Source organism: Anomaloglossus baeobatrachus, chromosome 1 (assembly GCF_048569485.1).
Source record: "Anomaloglossus baeobatrachus isolate aAnoBae1 chromosome 1, aAnoBae1.hap1, whole genome shotgun sequence".
NCBI lineage: Eukaryota > Metazoa > Chordata > Amphibia > Anura > Aromobatidae > Anomaloglossus > Anomaloglossus baeobatrachus.
This window is the reverse complement of record NC_134353.1, coordinates 665,681,849-665,696,856: the sequence shown is the minus strand read 5'-3', so window position 1 is coordinate 665,696,856 and position 15,008 is coordinate 665,681,849. Positions and strand designations below refer to the sequence as shown.

Here is a 15,008-nt window from a genome sequence, read left to right as displayed (position 1 = left end):
ACTGGAGATCACCGTAAACTTGTAGAGGGGGAGAAAAAAAAAGTGCTAAGATCTCCAGACTGGCAGGAGGAGGACTATGTGAAAGGTTTAAGGTCCGTGTAAAAAACACTCCTATACCTCCTCATAGAATATATACAGCAGATAAACAATTAGGAATGCTGTGCCTGGAGAGACGCGGAAAATAAGAGAAAATACAGTGCTGTAAAAACAAGTTCTCAGAATGAGCTCTCACGGCAAAAACATGTTTGTGTTCTTACTATTATTATACTACTGTACGGAGAAAGCCCCTGTTCTGTCCCTAGAAGAAAATGTATCATTTACTGGGTGCACACTTGCCACATTTTTGTTTTAATTAAAAATATTTTTTTATTATTATTATTATTATTATTATTATTCAGATAAAATTCTCTTGTGTAAAAATATTGATAAATGGGGTAATGTTCAGGGTTAGGCTGGGTTCACATCGGTCTTATAAATTCTGTTATCCTATTTTGTATTGAGAACAGAATTCTTAGCAGGAACATATCCATTATATGACAGACCCCAACAATACTGTTTGGACCCCACTGACTATACTGGGTGTGAGAAATGTAAAAACCTGCTTTTTACTGGACCAGATTTGAGGTTGGGTGCAATAAATCAAGCACAAGGGTGAGTGTAGAATAAAAAAAGGTGTGTGTAAATGTAAATTTCCATTAATTATTATGCAATTTCTATGGAGATGTAAATAGAATCACAGATCCTATGATGTAAAGAGCTGGAAGGGAGCTCCAGGGTCATCGTGTCCAACCCCTTGCTCAATGTAAGATTCGCTAAACCATCTCAGACAGCCTCTGTTTGAAGGCTTCCATTGAAGGAAGATGGGTATAAGAATTGAAGGGGTTTTCCCCTTTGAACTTATTTAACTAAATCATCATAGTCCTGTGCAAAATCATAAAATAATCTGCTACTCCCCCTGCCCAGGTCCTGTGCTTTCTCTACCGTGCTGTTCAGATGACGGTCTACATTGGCAAAGGCACTGAGCAGAGTGGTTGCAGCGCTGTACACGTTACAGCCTGAACACAATCACTGCTGCTGCTGCGGAGACTGTGTTGGACCCAAAGAGCCTGAATAACATAAGTTTGTTATTTTGAACATGGCCATGATGAGTAAAACAAGCTGAAAGGGCCCCTTTAAATAATGCACCTAGGACGGAGTAATCCTATAGCTGCATATACATAAAATGGAAGTAAACTCGGGACTACAGAACAGGAGAAGGACTTGGGTATTCTCATTACAAATAAGCTGAGCAGCAGCACTCAATGTCAAGCAGCCACTGCTAAAGCAAACAAGATTTTAGGGTGTATAAAAAGAGAGATTGGATCCCGTGATCCCAACGTATTGTTACCCCTCTATAAATCACTTGTAAGGCCACATCTGGAATATGGGATCCAGTTTTGAGCTACGCATTTTAAAAAGGATATTCAGAAGTTAAGTCAGTTCAAAGGCGGCAACTAGACTACTACAAGAAATGGAAGGCCTCCCATATGATGACAGGTTGGAAAAGTTGTATTGGTTTAGCTTAGGAAAAAAAAAATGCCTCAGAGGAGATCTCATTTATATGTATAAATATATGTGTGGTCAATATAAAGGAATGGCACATGACTTATTTCTTCCAAAGACAATACTAAGGACCAGGGGACACTCACTGCGAGTGGAAGAAAAGCGACTCCGACAGCTAAATAGGAAAGGGTTCTTTACAGTTAGAGCAGTCAGACTGTGGAATGCCCTACCACAAGAGGTAGTAATGGCAGATACTAAAACAGGTTTTTCCTCAGTACACAACATTGTCGGTTATAGATGATTTAGTGACAAAATATATAATTGGCGGAGGAAGCTTGAATTAGATGGACCTAGTCTTTTTACAACCTATGTAACTATGTAAGTAATACACATCACATATAGAGACCTAGTTATTTGTTGTAATAATAATTACAATATTTCATATAAGCAACAAAGATCACAAATCCAGAACTAGTTAATTCAGTGATGTTCTAGTTACCATATACTCGGGTCTCTGTGTCCAGCTGTTTCTGTCCTCCTTCCAAGAGAATAGGCTCCCTGGTATATCCCGCTTGATAACTCTCCAGGTTATACGCCTTTTGAGCCATTCTTGGATCTTTTATACCTCTGGTGAATGCAGTTTCCTTTTGTCCTCCTGGTTGGAGACATCCAGTCTCACTTTCCTGTTCAAAGAAACTTTTGTTGGTCAGATGGGGTTTCCCTTCCCCCTTCATATCCTAGGAAAGGAGGAATGATAATGCCACTTCATTATCATCTAGTTGTGAGCACTATGACACTTTTTCAGACCTCCCTTGGTTATATTGTTTACACTATTTAGCATGGGGTTTTTTTATCCCTAGAAACCTTTAGAAGAGAAAATAAGGTAAATACTGATCATTTTACATATATATATATATATATATGAGGTGCACTGGACTAACCTATGCAACTAAGCTCCTCATGATTAATTCACCTATTGGAATGCCATACATTGTATTTCTTACATGGGGTCTGCCAGATTTCTGTTAGGGTGCCCCTAATGTAATCAGTATGCTGTAAAAATGATGGAATCTCCAATGCAGATGCCAACTTTTTCTTTTTTTTTTTTTTTATTTAAATATACATTCTTGTGATTTGTAAATCTGGTACAGGGACCACCTAAATACAATGACCCATCCAATTACCATCTTTTTCAGTGTATTGATGCCAGAAAACTGCTAAATAAAAACCTTTACTGTCATTCTAAATACTGTCCAATGTCCGGTTATCAGACCCCATCTTTGGAGAAATCTTGCTGAATGAATGGGTGGTTTATCCGTATAAAGCCTATTTAAAAAGCTTATTTTGGTTTACATCCAAAAACAATGTGAACATTCTCTGATATACTGCAGATATTTCACACACAATGCTGTGATAAACAAATAGCTAAAAACTATCCTGTGTGCACATACCCTAAATCTATAAAATGGCATCATCAGATGAAAATGTTTCAGCCCCCTTAATCCCCACTGATAAGCTGTTATTGCCGACTATATCTATATCATGATATCCGTATGCCAAAATTGGGTATATAAAGAATTAACATTTTAACTCTTGCATAACATGCATGTCCATTTTTCCAAAAATTTGGATGTGGAGTTCAGCCCAAATATCACATTTTCGTAATCTGAACTGCCAATTTGAAATATGGCCAAAAGGCCACCATGGGGGCAGGGGAATTCTTGAAAAATAGCTTTCAGCTGGAGAAGCATTCTTAGTATGGCACTTAGACTATTCCATTTTTTTTTTCATTGTAGTTGTTTATACATGTCCACTTCATCCTCTATTAACTTGGAAAGGAACCTTTGTAAATATGAATATACTAGTGATGGTGGCCCGATTCTAACGCATCGGGTATTCTAGAAATTATTGTGTAGTTAATGTAGGATTTTTGTTTATATATATATATATATATATATATATGTATATGTATATATGTATGTATGTATATATATATATATATATATATATATATATGTATATGTATATATGTATGTATGTATATATATATATATATATATATATGTATATGTATGTATATAAATATATTTATATATATATATATTTATGTATGTATGTGTATATATAATATATATATATATATATAGATATATAGATATATATATATATATATATATAGATGTTGTTGTGTGTAGTTGCCAAGTGTTTTTGTAGGGCGCTGTAAATGTTCTGGGTGCTGTCTGGGTGTGGGGGTGTGTGAGCGGTGTTTGTGTGTCTGCAGCGTTGTGTGTGTGTGCGTGTTGCGCGTTTTGTGTGGGTCTGCTTGTGGGGTGCGTGTGTGTGTTTTGGGGGAGGTATGTTTTGTGCAGTGTGTGTGTTGCGCGGTGTGTGCCGCGGTGTTTGTGTGTTGGGTGTTGTGTGTGCGGCGTTGTCTGTGGGTGCCTGTGTAGGACGGTGTGTGTGGTTCCCAGTGTGTGTGTGGTGTGTTATGCGGTGCGTGTGTGTGTGCGTGCGTTTTGGGGGGAGGTGTGCACCCCCATCGTGCTCCATCCCCCATGCTGCGCACCCCCATCATGCTCCATCCCCCACGCTGCGCACCCACCATCGTGCTTCATCCCCCCCCACGCTGCGCACCCACCATCGTGCTTCATCCCCCCCATGCTGCGCACCCCCCATTATGCTCCATCCCCCATGCTGCGCATCCCTCAGAGAGGACTATAATAGGAGGACTATAATAGGAGGACTATAATAGGAGGACTATAATAGGAGGACTATAATAGGAACACTATAATAGGAGTACTATAATAGGGGGAGTAGTCCTGGGGGGAGAGGAGGATAATAGGAGGAGTAGTCCTGGGGGGAGAGGAGGATAATAGGAGGAGTAGTCCTGGGGGGAGAGGAGGATAAAAGGAGTAGTAGTCCTGGGGGGAGAGGAGGATAATAGGAGGAGTAGTCCTGGGGGGAGAGGAGGATAATAGGAGGAGTAGTCCTGGGGGGAGAGGAGGATAATAGGAGGAGTAGTCCTGGGGGGAGAGGAGGATAATAGGAGGAGTAGTCCTGGGGGGGAGGAGTATAATAGGAGTAGTAGTTCTGGGGTGAGAGGAGTATAATAGGAGTAGCAGTCCTGGGGGGTGAGGAGTATAATAGGAAGAGTAGTCCTTGGGGGAGAGGAGTATAATAGGAGGAGTAGTCCTGGGGGTAGAGAAGTATAATATGAGTAGTCCTGGGGGGAGAGGAGTCTAATAGGAGGAGTAGTCCTGGGGGGAGAAGAGTATAATAGGAGGAGTAGTCCTGGGGTGAGAGGAGTATAATAGGAGGAGTAGTCCTGGGGGGTGAGGAGTATAATTGGAAGAGTAGTCCTGGGGGGAGAGGAGTCTAATAGGAGGAGTAGTCCTGGGGGGTGAGGAGTATAATAGGAGGAGTAGTCCTGGGGTGAGAGGAGTAGAATTGGAAGAGTAGTCCTGGGGGGTGAGGAGTATAATAGGAGGAGTAGTCCTGGGGGAAGAGGAGTATAATAGGTGGAGTAGTCCTGGGGGGAGGTGTATAGGTGTCAAATGCGTGCGAGGGGCGAGGCCGAGCGGGCAATGCGTGCGGGGGGCGGGGCCGAGTGGCCAATGCGTGTGGGGGGCAGGGCCAATGCGACGGTTGTCACTGTAATGACGTCATTTTGGAGCAAGACAGACAGAATAAGGCAATTATATATAGATTCATTAAATTTGAGCATGTAGTGCTCCTCATGTAAGCTTTGACAGAGGTAATAAAAATGTGGATAGTGTTATGGTGTTGGGAAACAGATTTTTCCTTATTCTGTATAGTCCCATCCTATTCTGCTGCTACATAATACAACACCCTAAAATCTTCAGAAACTCGCTGCGAAAAGGATACTAAAATTGCTTGTTATGTGTCAGCTCTTTTTTTTTGTTTCTCATGATATGAATGGAGGGAATTAAATCTAGAAAACTTATCAGGAAAATTCCGATAAGAAGACAAATCTGTAAAACTTTGGAGAAAGTTAAAGCAGAATATAGAACTATAGCAGGGTTGGGTAGAAAATTTTACTAAGGGGCCATGTAAGAGGCAGTGAATGTTGGGGATGGCCGTACCAATTGTCTGACCTAATTCTTCTAAATATTAATTAAACTGCTTAATGTTGAGTAGAATTGAAGTGTTATTCAAATCATTTTGTGATTGTATAATGTGTGTGTGTATGTATGTATGTATGTAATATATATGTATATGTGTATATATAATATATATAATTTTATATATTGCCTTCCCTCACAGAATGCCACTCCAGGCTCTATTTGCCTTCATTGGGCATTGTAATCATCCTGTTGTAATTCCAGTGCTCCTAGTCCATTTGCGCAGTGCAGCCTCTGAGCTGGATACTTGAAAGTGTGACGCCTCAGGGCTGTGGTGTGCACTGGGGGTAACAGTTGTTGCGGCTGATGCCCGGTTCCGTGACCCTAGGGGTCGCACCGATTTAAAAGAGGTGAAAAATGGTAAAATAAAATAAAAGGGTTTTCGACTACACCACTTGCGGTGTGCGTCCAGGTTATTGAAGCCGCTGTTGCAGGGTCCTGCTGGGGCTGGTGGATTAATGCAGTTTAGGTGTTTTGGGCCCTCCGCAAGCAGGGCTTGGCCCCAGCAGTGGATAATGAGGGGGCTATAGTAGGGGACAGTCAGTGTATGTGTACGGAGGCGAGAAGGAAACAGTCCACACTAGTATTGCAGTTTCAACTTGCCTTTTTACTTTGGCTTGGTACATGGACCCACTGGTGCTGGCTTCAGGTGTTCCCACTCCCCTTGTTCTCCGTGCCAGCTGTGACCTGGGGTAGCGGTCTTCCTTGCACTCTCGTTTGTATTGGGCTCCTGTGGATTAGAGCTTCTGGGGGAGCCCCTCTGTTTCAGTCTTGGTCCTATTGCAGGCAGCCTGGACTATTTAATGGGTGGACTTCTGTCCCTGGTCCTAGGTCCCCACTTTACTGCTGATGCTAAAGACTCTTTGGAGATCCCCCTCACTTGGCAGATTTAACAGTTGACCATAAAGTGTCCCGCTGTCCTACGGTCTGCACCCCACCTCGTGCTGAGTCCTGTGAGCCTTTGTTTCGTACTTCCACAGGTACTCCGCGATTCCTGGAGTCCTATACTTCCACAGGTAACCCACGGTTCCTGGAGTCCCGTTTCCTTACTGCACAGTCCTTCTCTCCGTTACAGCATCTCGTTCTTAGTTTAGGTCTTTACACCTTTCCTTCTTTACTTCACTCCTCACTCTCTCCCTCACCTCACTCCTAATTCCCCTCACTCCTTCACATCCAACTCTCTTCTTCACTTCCTTCCGCCAACTTTCCAACTATCCACTGGCCCCTCCCCATGCTGGGTCTCTCCCTACAGATTGGGTGGTAACGATCCAATCAGTGCCCATCCCTTTTACCGGTTGCTAGGCTGTCTCCCGGTCTGGAATTGAGGTTATATATGTGGCCTGTGGGTGCTGATGTGTTCACTGGCACGAGGTATATCGAGGTTTGGGTTTCCACAGTTAACATTTTGTGGCACCTGATACCTCAGGGGTGCTACAAAAGCATAGCTCTGCTCTGCCTCCACCTCTGACATAGAATGTATTCTTCCTTTACACTAAATGCTATGCTTCTGTGCACTCTGCTCTTGTACAGTACGCTTCTTCACCGATTTCGTTTTTCTACCCTCAACAGTATAGCTGCCTGTGTGTTTTTACAAGATTTCTCTATTAGCTGGTGTTATGCTAGTGTGGCGCCCCTGAGGCTTCCGTCGCCACAGGACATTGCACCCCATCCAGCGGTGTGATGTCCCATTCTGGGTAAGGAAAGGAGTGAACGCCGGTCCCCAGGCAAATCTACACAACACCCATTGTTAGGTACACACTGGGACCAGGGACAGTGGCAGTAACCCTCCCATGCTGCATGCTGGGAGGCGCCGTAAGACCTATCCCTGCTCCTATAGGGTACAGCTTAGCAACTGGGGAGGTGGGAGGAGCCACCAGAGTGCAGTCAGAGAAAGGAAGGTCAAGTGTAGAGAGTTGAGGAGAGAGAGGGGAGAAGGAGGAGGAGGTCTGCGGGAGGCAGACGAGAAGGAGAAGCAGAAAGAAAGCTCTAGTCAGACAGGAGCTAGGAGAAGAAAGTGACGCTTCCTGGTGAAGACCCTGGGACTCAGAGGGTCCAGGTGACACGAAGCAGAGGAAGAGAAGGGATTCCAGGGCCACGGATAGCTGGTGAGCTGTGGTGGCCTGTTCCACAGGAACATCGGTGGAGGGATCAAGCTACAACAGGGGACGGTTCCTAGAAACAGAAGGAATGAAAAATCATCTCCAACAGTGAAAACCAAGGCCCAGGGAAAGTTGCAAACTCCCCGGGCCACAGCCCACAGCAGAACCTCTAGAAAGGGGGCAAGTAACCGACAGGCGAGCTCCCAGCTTGGAGGCTGTAGTGGAGGCCGAGCGGGTTCATCCTAAAAGAGCTAGGCTTAAGGAGACAGCTGAAGACAGAGACACTTTAGAGAGAAGGGTACCGGCTTTCATTCCAGAAATCACCCAGAAACGGCGGAGGTTCCTGACAGTGGGTTCCAGCCGTCCGAAGGCACCAGTGTGCACCTACCGGGAAGTGTGAGTAAAGATCTTGGAATTGCACCCTCCGGTGTTGTCTCAGTTATTGTCACCTGCATAGACTTCCATTACACCATAGACTCTCACGAGAACCAACTGTGCCCCGGGGTACCGCTCCACCTGTGGGGAGCAGTACCATCAAAGCTGCCATATCATCACCCCGGAGGCCTCATACAGCAGCGGCGGCTTAATAGCCGCATACCACAGGTGGCGTCACGACAACCATAAACTTTATTCACCAGCCATATTTAATTGACACCCACCAGGGCCACGGAGCCGGGCCCCGCCACCACTGACGACCCCCGGACTAGTCCGGCCCGGCACCGGGTGTCCCATAGCCCTGGGGTGGGCGAGTCATCTTTTGGCGTCACGAACAGGATTTCGTGCCCGGTCCCACCGGGTACTGTGCGCCTGATGAATTGTGCTTAAAAGACTGTGTTATAGTGAGAAACTGCCGCCATTGAAGCCACTGAGCGCGGGAAGAAGGGGGGCATGCCTGCAGAAAGAGCGCGAAAAGAAGCCCCGCCCCCTTGGTCTTGTCCAAGAAGAGCGCAAAGCTGAGACCGTGTCTGCTATGCAGAGCAGAGAAGGCAAAATGGCGTGCTAAGAAACTGACTGGCAGTTAAAGCTGCTGTTTGGAGGAAGAGAGAAAATGGCTCCTGTAAGCGGAGGCCAGGGGGAGCTCACCTGGATCAGACCTGTGACTGCCGCTGAGCTAAAGGCTGAGGTCGGGAGGATGGCTGACCGGATGAAGGAGCGGGAAGTTACCAGCCTGCTGCTGAGCAACATCAAAAGTCTGTTACTAGAAGAAGCGACGAGCCTGCTGCTGGGAGATCATGCAGAAGGAGACGCAGAGAGAATGGAGTCCACACGCAGCGATCTAGAGCTAGACTCCGCTGACTGGTGGGGCTGGGAGATGGACCAGTGGTGTGAAAGGCTGCAGGTGAAGGTGATGCAGCAGATCCAGCACGCGCGGAGCAGCGACCGCCAGAACACCGGAGATGCTACTGAGGGGTGAGTCATTTAATGCCCCTGCCGGTGCGAGTGCCCCAACCCCCACTGCCATGCCCGCGGTCCCTGGAAAGATGCCCGGCACGGCGACGCCAATCCGGGCCGCAGCCACGCCAGGTGCGGCCCGCCAAGATTTCGCCGCCGGAGCGATGCCCATCCACACCGCAGCAGCGACGCCCAGCCTGGCCCGTTCAGCTCAGGCCCCAGCAGCGATACCCCGCTCGGCCAAGCAAGATCCCGCCGCAGCAGCAACGTTAATCCACGCCGCAGGAGTGACGCTGAACCAGGCCGCGGCCACGCCAAGTGTGGCCCGCCAAGGCCAGGCCGCAGCCACGCCAGGCTCGGCCCGCCAAGCCCAGGCCGCAGCCACACCAGGTGCGGCCCTTCAAGAACCGGTCACAGCAGCGACTCCAATCCAGGCCGCCGCCATGCCAGGCGCGGCCCGCCAAGACAAGGACGCAGCTCCAATACCATCATCCCGCAGCAGCCCCGCAACGGCTGGAGAACAGGACCAAGGGACTCAGACCAGTCTGAGCACGGCCTGCATGCTGTCCAGGGCCCTGCCGCAGCGTGACCTCTGCAATTAAAAGAAAGAAGAAGAAACTGAACTGTAAATAGCCCCGTCTGCCCCTCATCCCTTTGTGAAGACGTCCCCTTTGTGTTGCCCTCATATTCTTTTTGAAGACGACACCCTACCCTGCCTTACTGCCCCGTGTACTTTTTGAAGATGTCACCCCCCCCCCCATGTGTATGTGTTACCGGGCCACGGAACTGGAATGTGGTCCCCGGTGACTGTGAATGTGTCCTGTGTTACCAGGCCACTGGACTTAGTGGCTGGTTTTGTCTTTGCCCTTTGTAGTTTGAGAAGTTGAACGAACTGCCAGGCTACTGGACTTGTTGTAGCCAAGAATGTAAATAGTTGCACCAGTTGTGCCCCCTACCAGAATTATGGTGGAAGTGCAAAACCGTGCAATGGACTGGAAGTGCACACTTAGAGTTTTTCTTTATAAGAATGTTTGAAACGTTAAAAGTACCTGTGCCTCCCATAAAGGGAAGAAAGGTTTATTGTTTTATGTTATGCATAACAAAAAAAATTTGCAATTCTTTCCACATTTTCTGTTGTTTTTCAGCCCGAGGACGTGCTGGGATTCGCTGTGGGGGAGTGTGGCGCCCCTGAGGCTTCCGTCGCCACAGTACATTGCACCCCATCCAGCGGTGTGATGTCCCATTCTGGGTAAGGAAAGGAGTGAACGCCGGTCCCCAGGCAAATCTACACAACACCCATTGTTAGGTACACACTGGGACCAGGGACAGTGGCAGTAACCCTCCCATGCTGCATGCTGGGAGGGGCCGTAAGACCCATCCCTGCTCCTATAGGGTACAGCTTAGCAACTGGGGAGGTGGGAGGAGCCACCAGAGTGCAGTCAGAGAAAGGAAGGTCAAGTGTAGAGAGTTGAGGAGAGAGATGGGAGAAGAAGGAGGAGGTCTGCGGGAGGCAGAAAGAAAGCTCTAGTCAGACAGGAGCTAGGAGAAGAAAGTGACGCATCCTGGTGAAGACCCTGGGACTCAGAGGGTCCAGTTGACACCAAGCAGAGGAAGAGAAGGGATCCCAGGGCCACGGATAGCTGGTGAGCTGTGGTGGCCTGTTCCACAGGAACATCGGTGGAGGGATCAAGCTGCAACAGGGGACGGTCCCTAGAAACAGAAGGATTGAAAAATCATCTCCAACAGTGAAAACCGAGGCCCAGGGAAAGTTGCAAACTCCCCGGGCCAAAGCCCACAGCAGAACCTCTAGAAAGGGGGCAAGTAACCGACAGGCGAGCTCCCAGCCTGGAGGCTGTAGTGGAGGCCGAGCGGGTTCATCCTAAAAGAGCTAGGCTTAAGGAGACAGCTGAAGACCGAGACACTTTAGAGAGAAGGGTACCGACTTTCATTCCAGAAATCACCCAGAAACTGCGGAGGTTCCTGACAGTGGGTTCCAGCCATCCGAAGGCACCAGTGTGCACCTACCGGGAAGTGTGAGTAAAGATCTTGGAATTGCACCCTCCAGTGTTGTCTCAGTTATTGTCGCCTGCATAGACTTCCATTACACCATAGACTCTCACGAGAACCAACTGTGCCCCGGGGTACCGCTCCACCTGTGGGGAGCAGTACCATCAAAGCTGCCATATCATCACCCCGGAGGCCTCATACAGCAGCGGCGGCTTAATAGCCGCATACCACAGGTGGCGTCACGACAACCATAAACTTTATTCACCAGCCATATTTAATTGACACCCACCAGGGCCACGGAGCCGGGCCCCGCCACCACTGACGACCCCCGGACTAGTCCGGCCCGGCACCGGGTGTCCCATAGCCCTGGGGTGGGCGAGTCACTAGCGCGTGTGGACTCACTGATCCATTGACCGGGCTTACTGTGAAGGAGCATGACTAGCTGTCTACCAGATCTTCACCAGAGCCTCTGATAGTGAGGATGCAGCTGACCCAAGGATCAGGGACGCAGGTATGGGAAGGCAAGCAGGACGGAACGGGTACTAGTGACAGGCAGGATGGGATAGGTACTGGAGCTAGGCAGGACGAGATCAGATTCACGGATGGACAGCAGACTGGTGTACAAGTGGAAATATTTAACACTAGGAACCTACCGTATTTTTTGCTTTATAAGACTCACCTGATTATAAGATGCACCCCCAAATTTGGTGAAGGAAAAGAGAATTTTTTTTTTTATTAATGTTAAATGGGGTCCGTCTTATAATGCCAGTGTCCGTCTAACAAATCATATAGGGTATATGTCTCTTATAGCCCCCCCATCCTATAATTAGCCCCCTTAATCTGGATATGGCCCCCTTATATTGAATATAGCCCCCCTGTGATGCCACACGTCCCCCTGTGATGCCACACGTCCCCCTGTGCTGGCACAGGTCTCCTATAGCTGGCACAGGTCTCCTATAGCTGGCACACATCCCATACAGCTGGCACAGGTCTCCTATTGTTGGAACACATCCCCCTGTGTTTGATTTGGCCCCCATGCTGCTGCCCATAGTAAAATAAACAATTTACCTTCTTCAGCGCTGTAATCCCTCGTGTCTCCCTCCGTGCTGCTGAGCTCCTGCACTTCCTGGTTCTCGGTGCCGGTCATGTGATCGGCACAGCAGAGTGACATGATCTCTGCGTGCCTGATCACAGCGGCAGCAGTGAGATCGGGGAGATATGCTGCAGGAGGTAAGTAAAGCTTTTTTATTTTAGGATGGGCAGCAGCATGGGGGCCATATTTAACACGGGGGGGGGGTGGCGCAGGCAGATATAATATGCGCCATTCCCCAAGCCCATCGCCGCGGTGCGGTTTCAGCACTATGGTGATGGACAGCGGCAGTGCATATTATATGAGTGGGAGCAGGAGATCTCCCGCTGCAGCCTTCACCAGCCTCTACCAGCCCGCAGCAGCCCCCAGCACCGCTCCAGAGTTGCCCCCACGTCCCCTGGACCCGTATATTCGGATTATAAGATGCACCCCCTACTTTCCCCCAAAATTCGGGGGAACAAAACTGCATCTTATAAAGCAAAAAATACGGTAATTGCTAAGGCAGCTCCGTACAGGGGAAGGTGACTTAAATACGTAGTGCCTTTCAGCCATAGGCTGGGGGCTGCACCTTTTAAGAGGCGGGGAGCACGCTTGTGCCCTAAGACTGTTACCAGGAGACCTGCGTGACATGCGCAGGCCTTGGTGCCTGGAGCCTAGGAACAGAGCAGGAGGCAGACATGGGGGAGACAGGTAGCCAGCTGATGTGGTGATTACTTCGGTGTCCCTGCCGAAAGTTTCTAGCAGAGGTCAACTCTCCTGCATTCATTCACAAGAGTTTGTAATTCCTAGCTTAATGATGCCTCAGTAGGGGGTTAGTCAGGAGCACACAGGAGAGGGAGTGAGTGGTCTGCAGCACTGAGGAAAAGCAAGGTGCTGCTGAGAAATGTAGTTTTAGCAGTATAAGAATCTCACATATTCAGCTAAGTTAAGCTGGATGCACGGTGGGGCCAAAGGAAATAAGACACATTGGTACAAGAAAATTTTGTTGGAGTAAGTCTGTATAATAACAGTATGCATGCATTTACTGTGCTTTGTAAAATATGTTACTGTGGGAATAAGTCTTTCAGTATGTTGACTAGCTGAAACCTGGTATCAGAGATATGGACCTTTTTTAATTTAGTTCTAATTTTTCTGGTCTTTACCAAGACTGCTCTTGTCACTCACAGTATTCTCTGAAAGAGTATCTGCAGGCTTCTGTTCATTTTTTTTTTTCCCCTGTCAGCAATGCCCTTTTGGTAAGGGCCCAAAAAATTGACCCCAAATAAAAGGCCACATATCTCTAACTGTTTGATGGATTTAAAACAAAAACCGTAAAGCTTAGGGAAGGTGTAATAATAAAATGGGAACAAAAACTGGACCCGTTTGATATTATGACAAGCCCCCTTTAACACTAGAACTACTGAGGTAGTCATTTTGACTACTCTGCACCATGTATTTCTATATAGGTGTCACAAGTCCAGTAGTTCTAGTGTTAAGCATAATAATGTACCTTGTCTGTACTCTTTACTGTGATTTCTCCCATTGCTTCTTTCACAATCCTGTTCTGTGTCCTTGCTTCTTTTACATTCCCGGTTTCTTTTTTTCCTGCTTTTTTTTTTTTTCTTCCCGTACTCTCTCTCCTCTTTTTCGCTAACATTCCTTCTGCTTTTCCGTTTTGTTCTCCAATATCGTGTATGCACCTGACCTTCATCTAATGGTCACCGACCACCGTGCGGCGCTGCCGCCCGACCACCGTGCGGCGCTGCCACCCGACCACCGTGCGGAGCTGCCGCCGGACCACCGTGCGGAGCTGCCGCCGGACCACCGTGCGGAGCTGCCGCAGGACCACCGTGCAGAGCTGCCGCCCGACCACCGTGCAGAGTCGCCGCCCAATCTACACCCCACCTACTGTCTCCTCCCCAAAATCCTATAGAATGTAAGCCCGCAAGGGCAGGGCCCTCTTCCCTCTGTACTAGTCTGTCTACTGTAACTTGTATATGTATTCTGTATGTAACCCCTTCTCATGTACAGCACCATGGAATTACTGGTGCTCTATAAATAAATAATAATAATAATGGTCAGGCCTATGCATCTGATGCAGCAGCAAAACAAGCAAACACAATTCTGGGATGTTTTAACATAAGCATACAGTCTAGATCACGTGAAGTAATTATTGCCCTCTACTCTTCTTTGGTCAGCTCTCATCTAGAATACTGTGTCCAGTTCTGGGTACCACATTTTAAATAGCCATCAACAAACTGGAGCAAATTCAGAGAAAAGTATCCAGAATGGTGAGCGATCTACAATCCATGTCCTATGAGGAACGGTTACAGGATCTGGCAATGTTTAGCTTGCAAAAAAGAAGCGTGAGAGGAGACAAAAGCTGTCTACAAATATCTCAATGGATGTCACACTGTAGAGGGATCAGAGCTATTCACATTTTCACAAGGAAAGACTTTAAGCAATGGGATGAAACTGAATGGGACCAGACACAGATTAGATCTTAGAGAAACCTTTTTGACAGTGAGGGTGATCAATGAGTGGAACAGGCTCCTACAAGAGGTAGTGAGTTCCCCTTCAATGGAAGTCTCCAAAAAAAGAGACTGGACGGACGTGTGTGGGATGATCTAGTTAATCCTGCTCGGAGGAGGGGGTTGGACCAGATGACTTTGGAGGTCCCTTCTAACTGTAATATTCTATGTATGCAGATCAGATACACACTGTGATGCTGCTAGCATTGCACTGCCACTTCATTGC

At 47.6% G+C, this 15,008-nt stretch overlaps 1 protein-coding gene across 1 annotated transcript in view; it reads left to right on the top strand.

Annotated features, from left to right (window-relative positions):
- Positions 1–15,008, top strand: part of SDSL (serine dehydratase like) — a 207,488-nt gene that overhangs the window by 4,175 nt on the left and 188,305 nt on the right. The window lies entirely within an intron of this gene.